General features: G+C 39.4%; 1 protein-coding gene across 1 annotated transcript in view; it reads right to left on the bottom strand.

The window, feature by feature from the left end:
* The window catches only part of gatad2b (GATA zinc finger domain containing 2B), a 49108-nt gene extending 35217 nt beyond the window's left edge, over nucleotides 1-13891 (bottom strand). Inside the window, exon 1 of the mRNA XM_067509199.1 lies at nucleotides 13732-13891. The gene's annotated coding sequence lies outside the window, so the exon portion shown is untranslated. The remainder of the gene's footprint in view (nucleotides 1-13731) is intronic.
* Nucleotides 13892-14105: the final 214 nt, after the last annotated feature.

Genomic DNA, 14105 nt, shown 5'->3' with positions numbered 1-14105 from the left:
AGACTGTAAATAAAACATTTTATTACACAATTTTTAAATGTAATGCTACCACCCCACTGTACAGAAAGTCAAAATATCTGATCCCTAATTACAGCACTAGCAGCCAAGCTTACAATCAAAGCTTCTAGTGGTAACATTAGTTTAAAACCCAGGACTAGTCGCTGCTGTTGCCTTTTGAGCCAAAAGCTCAAAATGAAGCACGGACACAGCAAACACAGTTCGATGTTTTATAGGCAAAGACATGACACCAACAAGTACAGTGAATAACTGTCTTTTACTATAAAACAGTATCTTTTCGCAAGGTCAAACATTACCACCACCTAACATTACAAACTAATTTGATGATGTATTATAGGTTAACCCATCAGCAAATAAAGTGGTTAAAATCAACACCACCTTTACCGATAGTAACCTTTGAGCATTATGTTTTATTCATTACTGTACATGTTTTGCCTTAATTACCATAATCAGCATTGTTTAAATAAGTTTTTCTCTTAGTGGAGTCACTTTTGTAGTAAAATGTAGATAATTTGCAATGAGGGTAATTACAAATATACTCTATTTAGGAGGTTGAGGTGTTTAGGAAAACTTGTAGGAAGCTAGCTAGTTACCTGCAAACATATAAAGATTATATGCCATGTTAAGGCTGAGACGATTCTCTTGAACTACGCAGGACAGCTGTAAGTCAATACGTAACTGATGAGAAACAGCATTTGGAACACGCAACTAAACCATGTAATGTTACAATAGACTTGACATCTACTGGTCTGATAAAAATGATATCCTAGCTGCAAATGATAAAAACTAAATACTTTTTAGTACATTTATTTATTTTTAGTTAAATATATAAATAAAATGTATTTGTATAGCATTTTTCTCAGTTACAAAGTGCTTAACAGTTAAAACCAAGTTGCAACTGATGCCAACTACAGACAGTGCCAAATAACCTCTGTATATTGATTATTAGATTTATTAACACTATATTTTGAGGTACCAAATGTCAATAATCCCAATCAACAGTAGCAATTTCTTTTTCCTCAACAAAAAGAAAGCAGTAAATGACAACTGATGTGTGATTGTACGTTCAAATAAAATGAACCAACAAGAAACAGTATTATCCCTAACTCCCATTTTTCCCTGTCAGAGTGGTTTATAATTATTAATAAATAATATAAGACTATGGGGTCAGACTTTTGCGCCCCACTCTTCCAGACCACATGTCAAAATGTCCCTGGGCAAGACATTGAACCCCCAACAGCCCCTGGTAGAAATTGGGGAGGGTTGCATCAGGAAGGGCAGCCGGCGTAAAAACTGTGCCAAATCAACATGTGGACAAGTGATCCGCTGTGGTGACCCTGAACTCATAGGATAAGCCAAAAGGAAAAAAATAAATAAGACTATGCTTATTACAAAACTTTTAATTTCGGCCATCGACAAATGCATAAATTGTAATTAATTAAGAGCAATATTTAAACAATGGCTGTTAGAAAAATCTTAATTGTATATTTTCATTAAACCCTACTTGTTGTATTGAACTACATTGATTTTAAAGCTGTAATGCACCTTAAAAACTACAAGCTGGGTGCACTTCTTAATGTGGCAAATATGCAACTAATTAAAGTATCAATAATGAGACTAAACAAGTAGAATTAGAATTTGGCAACTTGTAAGAAAAATTATAAATGAAGGTGGAGTACTGTGAGGGGTCTTTTACAAGTTCCCTTATTAAATGTCACCAACAGGAAAATTTGTCACTAAAAAGGAACTATTGTGTTCCCTGAGGTAAAATAAAAAACTATTTACAGGAAATGCGACTAATTATTCCTTATAGTCACACAGAGGTGAATGTTTCTTGTCGTCCACTCCAAATAAGTCTTGTGTTTCTTTAAAAAAAAAAAAAAAACTAGGCACAGACATAATTTTCTTTGTCTTATTTTGAAATGTATTTATTTTTGCCTAGGGAACAGAGTGCAGACAAAACACACTGAGCCAGTCTGAGCTGGTTTGTAACCTCAGGGTATGGAATTATCTCTTGTGTAGCCGTTAGTGGTCAAGACATCACACAGTAAGACAGTCAGAGAGAGAGCAAGAGAGACAGGGACACAGAGAGAGAGGGAGACACAGAGAGAGAGGGAGACACAGAGAGAGAGAGACACAGAGAGAGAGAGAGAGAGAGAGAGAGAGAGAGAAAGACAGAGAGACAGAGACAGAGAGAAAGACAGAGACAGAGAGAGAGACAGAGACACAGAGAGAGAGAGAGAGAGACAGAGACACAGAGAGAGAGAGAGAGAGACAGAGACACAGAGAGAGACACAGAGAGAGAGAGAGAGAGAGACACAGAGAGAGAGAGACACAGAGAGAGAGAGAGAGAGAGACACAGAGAGAGAGAGAGAGAGAGAGAGAGAGAGAGAGAGAGAGAGAGAGAGAGAGAGAGAGAGAGAGAGAGAGAGAGAGAGAGAGAGAGAGAGAGAGAGAGAGAGAGAGAGAGAGAGAGAGAGAGAGAGAGAGAGAGAGATAACTAGGGTGGGAGATGAAGAGGAACAGTTCTGGTGTTTTCAGAGCAGAACGAGGAAAATCTCTTCCTTTAGGAGCTGGCAAGAAGACACGAAAAGACTGAGAGCAGAACTTTAGACCACAGGGTGGGGCATACACTGTTTCGCTGGCCTAACGAGAGAAAAAAAGCAGCGGCAACATGAGACGTTTAGCCTAGTCAGAGCGAGGAGCACAGAAGTAGACATCTTAAAATGGGGCTGAATGTGGCAGCCAGGAGGAGTATCAACACACAGCAGCCACAAATATGCCACACACAATCAAGCTGAATCAGAGGATCACACATACACACACTTTTTGGATGCTTTTTTTCTGTTACATGTGGAACACATTATTTTTGAGTACATGTCAGTCTGCGTAACACTTACTACTTTGAATTTATATATACACTAAACCAAAAGTAATTTTTTTAATTTGCCAGACCAATGTCTAACAAAGATTTTACAGTCAAAATCACACACAACAAACTGGATCAAATGCTTAAGAATTAAGGAACTTTCAAGAAAGTCAGTGATACAATGATAAGTTAATTCATCTGGACTGGCGATTGTTTCTCATCTATTCTGGTGCCAGATTATTAAAAGTGTAAACACAGCAGCAAAAATAGAGATTTTCATGGTCTAACTCGGTTCTGAGGAACTGTCCAAATTCTGCTCCGTCTGGATGGACCAAATGCAACAAGGCATAGGACAAGGAATAGGACTTTTTGTGTACAAAATTATTATAAAGTCTTTGAAATATATAACAAAATATATTAGCTTCTATGATACCAGCATTAGGCCCAATCCTGCCTTTGTGGACTTGTACTCGAAAAGCTATTTTGATACAGCACCAGATACCATGTTAGCTTCCGAAGGTAGGCAAAAGGGGAAAATGTCAACAAAAGTAAGGCTGAATGCAAGCTGTGCTGTGCTAATGTCTTCACCAAGTTTTCACTTGCTCCCAATGGCTTTAGTTTACGGTGTAAATATACAATAATGCTTTTAAACTTCTCTCTGACTTCGCTATATTAAAATATCTGTCTTCTTCTGCCTGAAAACAACCTCCTGATGACATCACTTGGAGGAACCATCACCTCATTGCTCAAATTATGGAGGTTGTGGTCGTGGTCAACCTGCTTTTCCAGAGCCCCCCAGATGACAATATCTAACTTGTAATGATGTAAAACTCCTCCAGGTTATGCAGAGAGAGTGAGTGACAGCTGCACTCAGCCTCATCTGTGTCAAATAAATCTCCAAATGTGACTAAACCAAACAGGTCTGATGTTTTACTGGAACTGCCCCATCCCGAGTTTCCACAAAACGTTGTTAGAGCACCATGTACTGCTCCATTCAAAAGCTTAAGTCCAGCTATGATCTCACACTGGAAAGGCCGTCCTTTGCATAGAGTAACTATTTAAAACTTGTTAAAATGTAAAATTTGATTTACCATGTTTCTGACTATCACAACACCACTTCAGTCAACAACATTCTTCTGGAAACATTAGGCACAGTCATATTGAGAGTAGGAGAAAAATGGCTGAAGGTTGATTTACTGGAATAAGTGCATTTTTGTTAACTCTAGATTGCCTGTAGGTGTGTACCCTGCTGATCAACTCCAGCACCAACACGACAGAATAAGCAGTTAAGAAAGTGGTTGGATGAATGGATTGATGGTCAGTGAATTCTGTTGCTAAAAGCTGATTCTGTGTACTCTTGACTTGTAAACTAACAATATTTACGTTAATTCCACATCGGTTGAGCAGGTAGGAAAAAAAATTCAGCGTTATGGGTACTTTACCAAAAAAAAAGCCACCTGGAAGATTACAGTCAACGATTTTAATCATGTTTTATATTTACGACCAATACTGTCAACAACAAGAGAGACAAGAGCGATATACAGTAACAACAATTTTCCCTTTGCCTATCTTAGTTTTACAAAGTTATGTTATTTCTATTTCCCTCTGTAGGCTCTCCATCCATCATTTTCTTATTTTAGCGCATTTTATACCGTTAAAGCTTGCGTTGCCGCCACGTTTGTTTTGGCACATGAAACCGCAAGGATTTTGGTTCTTTGCAAGCTTTTCTGTCAGTTCAGCCCATACTCTAATCAAGTCATCAGTTGTGTGCTCCATCTAGACAGCCAAAGACTAGAAATCTGTGACAGTTGGTGGAAACAGTGTTAAGGTTTAAACTGTTCAGTCTTTGAAAGTTATAGTTTGTGTTTATGTGTGTATCCAGCTTTCAGTTTCACTCATGTTGTTTGGACCAGCGGTGTCTGCCTAATGTATCTCACCATCTTAACTGAACAGGCCATTGATGAGGATTGTACTGTCCAATGAGGTATACTACAACCCCAACAGTTCACCAAGTACTCATATGTAAGTACTTTTACTGTGCTGAAAAAGTGGTATCAGGACATCCCTAGTGGCAGCCCTAGAGCTAGATTTGTTAACCATTTCACCACTCATTGTCACTCATGTAGATTAAGGATGAAACACAGGAAAGCTGACTACAAAAAGCCTGCAAAAAAGACTGAGTACTGACACTGTATTTCAACCACATATGACTTGTATTTAAAAGACAATCAGATGAAATGCCACTTTTGAAGCTTTTAAGGGAGTCAATTGATTCTTATCTTGTTTAAAAGTATGGGATATACGTCCCATAAAATATTAGAATGAAGCTATAAATGTGTAGCAGACTTTTTAATTTCTCACAGTTATACATCCCCAACCAAGGCCTTTCTCCTATATCCCATCCTAAATGCACATTAGGAAGCCTGCATTCAGACATGTTGACTAAATGCAGCACAGCAATGCAGCACTGATGTGCAGACTGCTTATTCTCCAGCCGGATTAGTCACAGCTGCACTGCCACTGACTGCTGGGTTATTGCTACAACTGGCTCAGAGACCAATTAAACCTCACCTTCATTTGAATACAGTCAGCATACAACCCTCTGTGCTTTGCACATATTCATTCATAATCACCCACATCAATTAGAGCCAAGTTACATGCATAACTCACATCCATTGCAGAATAATTGTTTCTAATTAAGAGCTGATTATGCAGATTCCCCTTTTTGTACACAAAGGGATGCATCTGAAATCCAGTTTTACTGTGAAAACAGGTCTCCAGTTTTATCAAAATTTGGAATTCCATACATCGCCGCATAAAAATCATGTGCATAAGCATCAGAATCTAAAATAATATCATTCCATACACCTATAAGAGATGATATTATGATCACCTGGGAAATTTAATGCAACCCAATAAAGTGGCTCTGCCATGAATTCTACTTTTACATGGTTATAATTTCTCAGTTTTTAGGTTGAACCTGTCAGAAAGGTGATAATTCTACTATGTGTTCATTATTAAGGTCAAAGTGATTAGTGGTCTCGTACTGGAGTGCATTATAAGAAGAGGGGGTTTTAATGTTTTTGGCCACCCTATTTAAAATCAGTGAGGTCGTATTAATTAAACACATAGCTGACAATAAAAAAAAATTAAAAAAAGGCTGTAGCCTACTGACACTGGTAAAACTTCTTTACTGAGGTACTTGCAAATATGCAAATACTAAAAATACCGACAAAACTATAACAATGAAAAGGATTTATACTAAGCTCTGACGTGAATAAAAACTGCCAGAATGTGACACTCTCAGCTCACATGACCACTCAGGGGGGGACAAATCTCCCTCCCTCATAGATAATCTTTGACAATGGGTTTTCTAAAGGCAGGCACACAGGTTAGCAACATGTAGAGCCAATTATACATGCGATTTGGTCATTACAACTGGCCAGGTCAGTACCATACTGGCTTAATCAGTGCAGACAGCTGCCAAAAAAAAAAAAGTTTCATGTGCGCTGTGTAAAGTTTTTAATCTTAAAGGATAATTTTAGTAGTTTTCCAAAATAATCATATTATCCACAAATACCATACAGACACTAAAACCAACACTGATGCTTCTCTACTCACACTACTACAGGATCCATGATTAGCTTGTTTGTCTGTGTCATAGACCTCTGTTGTTGACCAAAAACTATTAGACACATTTCTTCTTGCAGCTGAACCTAAGCTTTAAGCTTTGATTAAGAACTACCAGCTCACCATCGAACAACAGAGAAACTGTTGAATGACTAACTGGCAAACACATGGAGCAGTCATCACGGTGATTCTCCCCTCTGACATTTCTGCTGTTAAAAAAAAAAAAAAAAAAGACCTGTGAAGGTAGGAAACACTGAACCAACACCACTTTAAACACATTAAAGAGTACTACACCTTTATTGTAAAGTAGATCTAGTTTCTAGAAGCCTGCAGCAGCATTTCAGCACACCACAAAAATACAGCCAACGGCTGACTAGCACATACGTTCTGCACCTGCATAACGGGAAAGAAAACCAGAAGACCTAGAATGGTGGATATACAAACTGTAAACAAGGCAGCATTAGCTTACCATTTCCACATCACTCTCACTCACTACAGGAGGTATTTACAACTTACATCAAAGACTCATAACCTCACGGCTGAGAGAGACTTAAGAATTTATGGTCCTGTGTCAAAACTACATAGAGGCTATTCAAGTGGCCTACGCTGTTATGAGCAATTACACTTGTGTGATAGTGTTTCTGTGTCACAATTACACTGCTGAACTTGGTGGTGGTGAGGGGTGTTCTGTGTTACTGTGCTGAGCCTCTTCCATCGCTGTGGTGAGGTTTTTGTAGTTTTTTTTTTTTGGCGTTTTACAAATAATTGTGACTGGAACTGAGCAGATAATGTTGAAATGGAGCTAGAACTGTTAATCAGCAGTTCCTGAAACTTCTGCAAGGCAGGAAATAGAGAGCAAGTGGGAGATTGGAAATATCACCACTGAACTGACTAGGGCAGAAGGACTGAGTGGACTAATCACAGTTGTTCTAGTCTGCATGGATGTGACGTGTAATTGCATTTCTGGGAGGTGTAGATCAGGCTATGGCCTCGGGTCGATGTAACAGTACTTGCAGTATCTACACGAGACCTACAACAGACATTTAAATAAAGTTTTACAGTAACTACTAACTTTACCTGAAAAATTGTTACCCTATTGATATTTACATTTAGTTATCCAATGATCTGCCAGTACAAAGTCAAGGTAATGTCCAAATGAGCCAATATACAGATAGAACAGTGAGGAGAATGTGGAAGATTTACAGCTGATAACCTTGCGTGTTGACGTTTTCTAAGGCAACTGGTGTTGCTTTGGTAAAAAATTTTATGAAATAAACATACACTGAGATCTAGGGCAGTGCAATGTAATAAAATACAGCGTATGACAATATTAAAACCAATCAATTGTTTATTTCGTTGTGTTGCAAATCACACTGTTTTTGGCAGGATGAGAATTAGCTTTCTTCCAAACAAGAGATACGGCAGTGTAGCAATACAAACACGCACAGAGGAATGTAAAGTTGAATGAACACAAATTTTAATATACAGTAACAACTTTGACTATTCTCTGTGTTTTTATTGCTTCTCTTGCATGATACACACTTTACTAATGGCTGGGTTTTTAAACACAAAATAAATGTAAATTATGTTCAGCCAGGGTGTCTCATTTGGTAAAAAAAAGAAATGTTATGGAGCATGCAGCCTTAGCGCCCCTGTGCCAAAGGCAGACTAAAGCCACTCTTTTTTACCCAAGAAAGAGTATGGATATAATATTGGGATGGGAGCAACAAAACTATACAGTACATTTTATAATGGTTAATAAAAAACGTGCACGTTTACTGACTCAGGCTTTTATATCAACATGACCATAAATGATTCTGTTTCCTATGAGCAACGAGCACAATGAGACTATGTAGGAGAAACAGGGAGGCTCTAAAGCTATGGCATGCAGCTGAGGGAGCAGGCAGAGGTAACTGGTTAGTGTTGGGAGAGGCTAAAAGTTCATTAGCATAACAACACATACCTTGAATAGCAGTGAAGCAGTGTGAAAGATGCTTGTGAATAACAATCTGTTTTTTTTTTTAAATTAGCATCCAAGTTTTAAGCAGCATCCAATTTGGGAAGTTTGACAATAATGCACAATTTGAGACCAGGTTAAGCTTCCAAAGAGGCCACAAGGTAAATGACAGCCTCTAAAATACGATCGACTTGATTATAAACAGTTTACGTCCTTTAATCACTTGCCCACAAATCTTCAGAATTACTTAACTGCAGCCAGCAGCTTGCACATTTGCAATACATAAACACACAATCTTACTGATGATTGAGCAACTGGTCTGGGGGATCCTGTATCCAAATGCTTCTTTGTAAAAAAGCACCCCACCGTTGAGTATGTATGCTGACGTTTTCGTACACTATGTGCACACATCCTCACGACAAGCATGGCCTGAGCCTTATGATCAATGTTTTTACCCAAAAACACTGAAGCCACCATTTTACAATCAAACATTCCACGTCTGTCTCTTACATAAAGATGCTGAGGGTAGAAACACCTACAACTATAAACCAGCAACAACATGATTGAGATTGGGAAACAGTTCGCCTTTCAACCTGACATTGACATGAAGAAAACACCCAAGAGAATCCTGGTGTGTCTTCAGGATAATTCAATGACTCTCCTCCAGTGGCCCAGACTTAAACTTCACAGAACATCTGTTGACAGACCTAAAGATGACAGTTCAAAGACACCTGCCATCCATAACATGGCAAAATAGGCTAAACTGCTTGAAACCAGGTGTGAGAAGCTTGTAGAAACAAAACCAAAACTATTAAAATACATAAGTGAGACGGGTACAGGGGACGACATAGTCGTTTTACCATTAATACACACACGCGTACGCAGTTTACTTTGACTCAATACCACACACAGTAAACCATCCTGCTGCCAAAAATACTCACTAGAGCACCAAATGTGGATTAATCTGCTGCTGAAAATAGCCCCCAACCATAGCAGGATTTCTTCCAGTTGTGGTAACATTTGCTGTTTGGTTCAATAATTTCAAATTAATGCACTTTAAAAAAAAAAAAAAAAAAAACTTTATGAGATGTTTATAATGTTCATGTCTACAGCAGGAACTAGAGGACTTGGAGCTCAGAGCTATAGACAGGGTAGGGAGGTAAAAAAATACTGAGAAGACAGATTTTAGTTTTATTTTAAATATACTGACAATTATAAAAAAATAGAATAATTCTACCGTAATTCTTCTGAACAGAATTGTGCATTGGACACTGTCTAAATTGAATATAGGGTGAAAAACTGACAAAATGTTTGAATTAAAGAATGTAATAGAATTAAGCAAGAATGAAATTCTGACAGATATTGTTCTTAGACATCACTTTAGGTAATAAAAATATAGTTAGGGGGATACAGTATATTGAGTGTGCTCATATCAGCTGATACAGCGGTGTATCACAATAAATAGCGCTGCAGAATGAAAATATATTTTGAAACCTCCACTTATATGTTGCTGTTTATGTTTAAACAGAGCAAACAGTTGACGTATAGTTATCCCCAATGCCATTACTCCATTCATTATCATTAATGGTTTCTAAACAGCTAATAATCAATATCAATTTTGATTTAAAACCATTATCAGATCTGCTATCATGAAAAAAGTACTTTATAAAAAAGTTTTATATCCAGAAAAAGTGGGTGGAATGAGGTTGAATGCGGCCCAATTATTGCTCTTTGAAAATACAGACAAAAATACAGAAAATAGAATAATGAGCAGGGGATGTGGATAAAAGATCGCATGCCAATATTTTTTTTAAAGAATTATGATCCACAAACTGTGAGTGCTGCTAGTCAACAAGGTGGAGCATTGTGACTGTAGCAGCTGAAGACAACAAAATATTACCAAAAAAAAACTGTCTCAGTGATATGGAAACAGCAGACAAAAAAAAAAAAGACAAGACACAAACACAACAAAAGCCTTATGCACGTCATCAATTTAAATGGTAAATGTTCTGCACTTATATAGTGCTTTTCTACCTATTGGCACTCAAAGCGCTTTACACTGCTTTTTATTCACCCATTCACACTCACGATCATACACACCAATGGGGGACCTGCTATGCAGCTGGCCAATGCTCACCGGGGGCAACTATGTTGGGGAGTTCAGTGTTTTGCTCAAGAAAACTTCGACATGTGACTGGAGGAGTTGGGGATTAGACCAACAACTGCGAGATAGGCGGATAACTATTTACCTTCCTGCGCCACAGTTCCAATGGATTAAACTCTAGTTAGCTACAGCTAATCCAATGGCCCTGATATTTAAACTTCAATGGTTAGAATCTTCACCAACATGTCTGTATAGTAGGGGGATGCATATCTCCGCCTGAAAAGATTTAATACGCATCTCAACACATGGGTCACATCTTGATACTTAACAATGTCATACATAAAACAGTTGAGCCAATTCGACTCTGATGATTGTTTTATTCTCCTTTTTCTGCTTGACTTGTCTAACCAGCGTCTCCACAGTGGATTGTGTGGTCCACGTGTTGATTCGACACGTTTTTAATGCACTGCTCTTCTTTTAGACCTATCCTCAATGTACATTGGGTTGTGCACCATTAATGGCTGAGCATTTCTCAGACCACCGGCATTTTTACAATTAAAGAGTTAGTGAAAGCAACAAAAACCAAAATGCTAAACAGTACCTAGTGGACACTCCTGTACAATTAACACTACCTGCTGCTTCACCTTATTACGCAGCACTAGGATGTAGTTTTCACTGAAGAGCTACAGACTTTTTACTGTGTAACGTTAACCTCTGTTAGTAAGCTTGCATCATGATCAGTACATTTAACACAGATGCAGGTCTTTAGACGTTTAGGTTGTAACGTTAGCTTATAGCTTCAGTGGCTGCATTTAACTGGTGAAGTGTTCAGTTAATGAGCGCTGAAAGTAGCTGCTAACACTAGCACTGTTAACAGAGGATTCTCTCCTTCCCACGGGAGTAGCAATGTTAATTACTCCCAGTGAACTTGATGGTGCCACTGTATGTTTTTTACACCACTGTTATTTTATAAAGAATCTTTTCAATGTCTACGTGGAGTAAATAGCTGATCCCAAACTCTAGGCTTGGATAGCTAGCCCGTTCACACTGTGGGCTGGCATGTGACATGATTTATTAAAGGAGTAGCCCGGTTAATACCAATCACTAAAGAATTTAGTTTAAATCTGTTGTTTCAAACAATGAATCTTGTATCGATTTCTTGATACATATCAGTTCATCTCTATACCCATTATGTTGTTGAAAGAGGCACGATTCTTCAGAATGCTGATGTAACGTTTGGCATGGCAAAAAATTTTGTTAAACTGCTAACCCCCAGATGATTTAAATGAGACCACTGCCCTTACTCACCCACAACACTTTCCACACACAAAGATGACAAGTTTGCATGCCTCCCTTTGCTAATGTGGCTACAAGACATCATTGTGACTCATGCCAACTGGAGTAGGGTGGCACACATTTAAAAAATAAAATGACCAATTTTCTTCAATTCAAGTGAAATAAGACACTGGACACTTTAAGGTCTATCAGAATCTAAAAGGAGCAGGGTGCCCACCCCAACAGTAGGATCTAAGAATTGCATTGACAGATTTAAGTGTCAGTAAGTTTGTTTTATGTATGAAATAATTCACTGTAATATAAATCACCATTCACTCAGAATGGACTCTAAAGGTGATTCAACAAACTTTTTTTTTACCTGGCTTTCATACATCAAACCCTAAATGCACCTATTGCACTTTTATCAATACAGACACAACAGTTCTCAGTAGGTACTGTAAAAAGCTTTCGTGACAGTCTCCATGGTAGTCTCCATCCGTATGCTCCAGGAGCCACCAGAGGACTCCAAGCTGGAAACAGGAGGAAAGACTCCATCATTGAGAATACTACAGTTCATTCACACACTTCAACGGCAGGGACCTTTCATTCATACAGACCCACTATCACTATGTGAGTGGAGGGCTGAGTGTATCAAGGTCTGCCAACTTTTTTCAAAGTGAACACTGCTGAGGAAAGTGAAAGGCATGAAGGTTTCAAGTTAAGAAGCCATGGAGCTTCTGTCTATCATCTTTTCACCTAACAAAACACTAAAGTTTATTATCCAAGCTGTCCTCATTGAAGGCCGAGCTGACTTGTATGGATGACTTAACGGTCTGGGATGCAGAAAGATAACCTGAAGTTAATGTTACTACACGCTTTATTTAACCTCCCCCTCTCTCTGTCAAAGACTTGTAAGTTACATAGTGAAATCCAGTGATGGACTGATCACTAAATTCACAGAGCCGACGGTAATAGTCATGTGTGAATAAATCTGCATGTGACTCATGTAAATGTGAAGGTGCAGTGCAGCAGCAGACACGAAATGAGTTCCAGTATACTGCAGAATAATAGGCAGCACACATTAAATATTGATTCCCGTTTCGTCTCTAACGTCATCTAGACATCTACCTCCGTTAATTCCCCGCTCAGGAAACAATCAGCCGCTCGGCCTGAATAAAGCCTTGCCCTTACAGTAACATGTTGGTTGTGCTGTCAGGCGCTAGGCAGCCATTTAGGTGCATATGGAGCCAGTTGAGTGTCTACGTAAATGGCTGATGCATTTCGAATTTTTCTTCCTAATTGCCGAGAGCCATCAGCAGCTCCGGCCTCCCCCTTAGCGCGTTTTAATCCGCCACTTCACACAGCTTTGCTCCAATAAAACTGCTGGAACGTCTCATCTCATCCCGGTTCTCTTTAAACGAGCATTAACAAGTATTTGGGAGAGCTTGGCTTTTTCTCCTGTCTGAGTTAACCCCTAGAGACTCTGGATCAAACAATGAAACGGATTGGAGGCATTCTGCAAAGCGTTACCACCACAACGTGATTCCAACATCTCCGTTAACCATTCGGTTAATATCGAAACCCAAACCGCCCGGCAGTATACATAAATGATATCCATTAATGTTTTTGCTGCGACTCCAGACCTTTACCGTTAAATCCAAATGAACAGTTCGAGGCGACGGCTGCTGGTCGCCAACATGTCAGCCCGCATCAATAAATAGCTAAGCAAAGCCGCTCTATTGTCTATCAGCAATCAGCATATGCACCGGCAGCAAAGCGACACAACAACTAGCCGTCCTGCCGCTACACGAATCCCGCCGCTGCCATTTCAAAACATCTCCGGCCGGAGCCAGGCCTCGCGCACATCCTGGGACTCACCTGTATCTCCTTTCGCCTCAGTGTGTACCGTCTCCGGGTTCACGGTCCGGTCCTGACGCGCTGCAGCGGATCCTCACCACCAGTCCCCGGCACCGGCAGGCAGCACTGAGCCGCTGATTGGGCCGCGTTAGACGGTCGCCCTCTCAGGGTAGGCAGACAGTCAGCTCATTGGTCAGGCAGTTACACCGTGAAGCCCAGGCAGACAACTGATTGGCTGTTCGTTTTTCCAGCAGATCCAAACACACAACCGATTGGTCCTCGCGCCCTTATTACTGGAAGCATTCGAAGCAGCTGATAGGTCGTTAGTTTCCGCGGCCGAGCCAGAGGCAAACGTGATTGGTTGATGTTAGTGTTGTTGTCTGTGTCTGGATGGA

Source organism: Channa argus, chromosome 1 (genome assembly GCF_033026475.1).
Source record: "Channa argus isolate prfri chromosome 1, Channa argus male v1.0, whole genome shotgun sequence".
NCBI lineage: Eukaryota > Metazoa > Chordata > Actinopteri > Anabantiformes > Channidae > Channa > Channa argus.
Note: the sequence above shows the minus strand (reverse complement) of the source record. Positions and strands in the feature narration are given on the sequence as shown.